Source organism: Apodemus sylvaticus, chromosome 1 (genome assembly GCF_947179515.1).
Source record: "Apodemus sylvaticus chromosome 1, mApoSyl1.1, whole genome shotgun sequence".
Classification (NCBI taxonomy): Eukaryota; Metazoa; Chordata; class Mammalia; order Rodentia; family Muridae; genus Apodemus; species Apodemus sylvaticus.
In genome coordinates, this window is record NC_067472.1 from 62,110,887 (window position 1) to 62,116,227 (window position 5,341).

Genomic DNA, 5,341 nt, shown 5'->3' on the forward strand with positions numbered 1-5,341 from the left:
TAGAGCTACCAAGGCTGATTTATGTATGCTGTATGCAGAATAGACTGGAATGAAGCTGCTGGTTTGAATGTGGTAGTTTGCTAGTAGACTGAACTACTGACATTCTGACAACAAAGATTAGAATTGCCCCAAAGAACTATTTCTAATCAGGCCCACATCTTCCATGTCCTTATAACCTTTCTTTTCGACTATATATGGTGGGTAGTGAGCTAGAAGGGAGGTTAAAGCATTTAAGAAGCCTTATTAAAGTAGGTTTAGAAAAATATAAGCCAACACCCTATCTCTTACATGGAGCCCCTTTTATAAAGGCTCTTCCAAGCCAGAGATAGAAAGAGATAGAGACAGAGAAGAAGACAAAGACAGAGACAGAAACAGAGTGATACAGAGGCAGATACAGAGAGAGACATAGACAGAGAAAGAGTGAGACACAGAGAGACATAGATTGATCAGAGATCCAATTGCTATAGAAGAAGCCTTAAATTCCTCTGCTACACACTTGGCAGGCTGAGTCATGTCACCATCATGGTTGGGTGTGGGTTTCCAAGCCACGTCAGTCGGGCCCAAACCAAGTCATCTTTTCCTTTGGGTACTTTGAAGCCACTCTGCTGACTTTGCCTCTGTTCCTAAAACAAAGACATGATGACTTCTCCAAAACAAATTGCCTTAAAAGAAGCAGGAACTTTCCATTCTGAAGCATTCTATTCTACAGAGGCTTTAGGGGTACCCAAACTACATCTGACAAATGCAATATCTAATTAAGCTTTTATATTTTCTTGACAATTAGGTTTTCTTTCTTTTTTCTTTTCTTCTTTCTTTCTTTCCTCTTTCTTTCTTTCTTTCTTTCTTTCTTTCTTTCTTTCTTTCTTTCTTTCTCTTTCTTTCTTTCTTTCTTTCTTTCTTTCTTTCTTTCTTTCTTTCTTTCTTTCTTTCTTTCTTTCTTTCTTTCTTTCTGTTCAGGAATCATTTTATTGTTGCTCCAAGGATAAGCGTTCACACAGGTGACAGTCTCTCAGAGTAGCTCCCTCATGGCCTTGCTGAGTTTCAGTATCTTGCTCTTTGTAGACAAATCAATGTACTCCCCAATTCGGACAATCATCCCACCCATGATTGACCTCCAGTTTCAGTTTTTGGCCTTGACTCAGGAAGCTCTTCAGCACTATCTTTACCTCAGAGAGAACAGCTTCATCTAGAGGCAATGCTGTGTTCACTGTGCATGGCGCTTCTCCACGGTGGACACTCATGATGGTAGAAAAGGCAGAGATGACAACCTGGGTGTTGCCTAGGTGACAGTTTTCAGCAAGTAAATTCATGAGGTTGGCCATCAGCGGAGAGAACTTTTCCTTTGTGGTGATGTCACTCAGGCTTTTCACTTTGATAGAACGCTTGGCATATGGATTCAGAACAGCCAGTGGTCCTTTAGGAGTTGCCCCACTCGCAGCAACTCCTTCTCCATCTGGTGCAACTTATTCTCTTTAGAAGCAGCAGAGTACAGGGCAGTTGCATAGTGGCCTTCGATGTCATAGACCTGAACAGGAGGCCTTACAAGCTTGTCAAAGGGCCTGACCACAGACGTACTGAAGCTCCGAACCTATCAGAACAGCCTGGATGCAGCTGGGGCAGCCATCTTTTCTCAGGTGGCTATAGGTCAAACCCAAGTGGGAAAATTGGATTTTTTATGCACAGTAGTCAAATATTCTGTAACAAGATATTACCCTGAAAAACCCTTAAGCTTCAGTGAACACCTTTAGTAGGTTTTAAGCTACAGTAAGAATTGGGAAAAGACAGAAGTGCTCAAGGCCACGCCTTAGAGCCCAGTGAGAACCTAGAGAAGGTCTCTGATCTGAGTGAGAGAACCTGTCAAAAGTTTTAGTCCACAAGAAGGGAAAGTCTTCAGAGTTCATGAAAAACTGGTAATGGCCTTATAGATGCTGTGAGGGGTTGGGAATATTTTTAGGCTTTAATGAATCCCACCGTTTAGTCTTAGGCTACAGTGAAAAGCTTGGACAGGCTCTAAGATGAATGACAAACTTAAAAGGCCTTAGGTCCCAGTAAGAACCTACAGAAGGTCTTGGACACGATTACAATCTAAGACAGCCTAAGGAAGGCCCCGGGATAGCTTTGGAAAGGTCTTAGTCCTCAATAAACTATGGGGATGAACCAAGATTACAATGTGCACTTGAAGAAGGCGTTAATCAGGAAGGCATACTTCATGGGCTAATGCCAAGGTATGCCCCTGAGTACTTATGCCATGCAGAAGATCTGGTATAAAGGTGATTTACTGGGGGAATGGAGAAGGAGAAGGACCTGGGGATGTGTAGAGGCAGAGGAGTGAGCCATGAGGGTAGGGAGAGGAAGGGAGAGGAGTGAGGACATGGAGGAGGGGTGGAGGCAGATGAGTGACATGTAGATAGACAGACAGATGGGAGCAGAGTCATGAGAGCAGAGAAGAGGGGGACCTCCTCGGAACAGAGAGAATGAGAGAGAAGAGAGAGAGAGAGAGAGAGAGAGAGAGAGAGAGAGAGAGAGAGAGAGAGAGAGAGAGAGAGGACAGAGAGAGAGAGAGAGAGCCACTGGGAACAGAAAGAAAGAAAAGGTAGGAAGAGTAAAAGGTGGGGAGTGAGAACAAAGACCACATGGGAACAGACAGAGAGAGCTGTAGTGGCAAGCAGTCCTTTTGTGCAAAGCCCATACCTGACACACCTGGTAGAGGTGGTGGTTCATGATATAAGCCTGTGCTAGATCCCTAGAATGACATAGTGTAATTGCCTATAAGCTTAACACCAGGGACAGCCTTTGATCAAGAACCCGGAAAAGTAGTTAGGCTCTAGTAAGCACTCTGGAAGGCCTTGGTCCCAGTGAGGAACTAAGGAAGACTTTGGGCCCCAGACTTTGGGCCCCATAAGTACCTGGGAGAATATTAAACCCCACTGAGATAATGGGGGAAAGCTTTAAGAGACAGCCTTCCCGTGAGAACCTATGAGGTCCTTATGCCCAGGAATAAACTAGGTAAGGTTTTGCATGCCAATGAGAACTTGAGAAAATCCTTAGGCCCATGAAGATGCAAGGGGAAGGGCTTAGGTTCCAGTGAGACCCTGAGAAGGTGTTAGGCCCCAGTTAGAATCTTAGGGAGCTTCTGTAGAGCTCTGAGTACCTGGGGAAGGCCCTGGGTTCTAGTGAATGACTTTGTGAAAAGATCTTAGTGACTAGTGAGAGGATAAAGGACTTATGATACAGTGAGAACATGGGGGAAAGGCTTATACCCAAGTGAGAATCTCAAGAAAACCTTAGATCCGTTAGAATCTTAGGAAAGCAGTAAGCCCCAGTAAGTCTGATGAGCAAGAAGGTAGGTACTTGTACTTGTAATGAAAGGTATATTTTGTGATGTTTAGGTTCTTCACAGAAACTTCAGACTCTTATATTCCTATCTATTGTCCTAGTATACCTCTTCAAGATTGTCAGTTTTGTGGCAGTCCCAAGGTTTCCCTGGGGCCTCCAGTCACCCACTGATTCTTACTGAAGCCAAAGAATTTCATCAGCCTGAAAAGCATAATAAAATAGTTCTGTATAAACATGAGAGAGCGAAAAAAGCTTAGTCAGAAACCCAACTCTCCCAAAGGCTGCTTCTGATAACCAAAAACCAGTGATATCATTTATTATAGATAGCCTGACATGTGACTGAGTAAGCAGACGATGCCACCCTGGCCACTTGACAGTATATAAGCAGAGAACAAGAGCAATGCATAGCACTTGTGAGGACTGCTGAAGACATTTGAGAGGCAGCTTATTGATCTGCTCTCTGCCTGAAGAGTCTCTCCTGGGATCCTGACCCTTGAACTGGAGTCTACCATGAGAGACTTGAGTAGAGCTTTGTCTAAGAAACCTAATACAGGGGTGATGCTTGGGGAAATAGAGTTAGGACCTTAGTTAGGAACTTGGATTATAAATCTTATGCGTAGAGCCTCAGCATAAGAAAATACAACTTATAACAACTGTACATACCTATCTTCTAGCTCAAAACCCCAGTGAATAACCAGGGAAGGCCTTAAGTCTCAGTGAGACCTGGGAAGGTCTGAGTCTCCAATGAGACACAGGGAAGTCGTTAAAACCTAGTTTGAACCTGGGGAAGTCATTAGGCCTCAATGAGACTGTGAGAGGTCATTAGGTCCAGGTTACATTCTGGGGGCCACATTATACCACAAAGAGAACTGGGAGAAGTACTTGAGGAAAGCTTTGGGACATAGTTAAATCCTGGAAATGCAACAGGTTCCTGTGAGACACTGGAGAAGGCTCTGAGCCCAGGTGAGAAAAGAGGAAACATTATATTCCTGGCAGATCCCAAAGAAGGATTTAAGTCTTGGTAAGAACTTGTGGAAAGTCCTAGGTCCCAGGGAAATCCTCAGGAAAGCCATGGCCATGTGTGAGAATCAGGGGAAGGCCTCAGGCCCCAGTGAAAATATGGAGACAGCCTTAGGGCCAGTGAAAAACTGGGGAAGGCCTTAAGCAACAGTGAGAACTTGGAAAAGGTCTTAGGAGTCAGTGGGTAGTTTAGGAAAGCCTTGGGTGCCTTTAAGAATCTGGAAAGACCTTAGGATCTCCCTACCCAGGGAGGTAGTGGAGAAGGCTTTAAGATACAGTGAAATCTCTGGGAAAGCTTTAGACTTGACTGAGAATATAGGGACAACCTAGGCCCAGTGAATACTTGGGAAAACTCTGGGGGCCCAGTGTGAACCTTGCAAAACTTTTTATACAACTGAGATACTGGAAAAGGTCTTGTGCCTCTGTGAGTATGCAATAAAGGCTTTATGTCTCAGAATGTCAGTAAATCCTTAGGCACCACTGAGAAATGGAGAGAGCCTTAGACTCTAATGTGAACCTGGAAAAAGCCTTAGGTGCTGTTGAGATACTGTAGAAAGTCATAGAACCCTGGAGAAATCCTTAGGATCCAGTGAGATAGTTGGGAAGTCCTTGGGCCTCAGAGAACAGTGAAATCTGGAGAAGGCCTCAGAGTACAGTGAAAACCTTGAAAGGCCTTTAGCTCCTGTATGCACCTGGAAAAGGCCTTAAAAACCCAGTCAGAACTATTGAAGCTCTATACTCCCTAACATATATGATATCACCAGAATGAAGAAGCTAAATAGTAGCTTTAATGTCATGACAGTGAGTCTAGTGAGTCCAGGTGTCACAAATAGAACCGAGAGGAAATGGCTTGGAACAAAGAATAATGCCAAAAGGAAAGCTGGGCATAAGGGTGTGGGATTGAGGTCTCTGACAAACCCACAAGCAGCAGAGCCTCTGTGAGAGCACACAGCTAGTAAAGAAGTTCCAGCAATACTGATGAAAA

At 44.1% G+C, this 5,341-nt stretch overlaps 1 pseudogene; it reads right to left on the reverse strand.

The window, feature by feature from the left end:
• Window positions 1-1,009: 1,009 nt before the first annotated feature.
• Window positions 1,010-1,624, reverse strand: LOC127678572 (ATP synthase subunit O, mitochondrial-like; annotated as a pseudogene).
• Window positions 1,625-5,341: the final 3,717 nt, after the last annotated feature.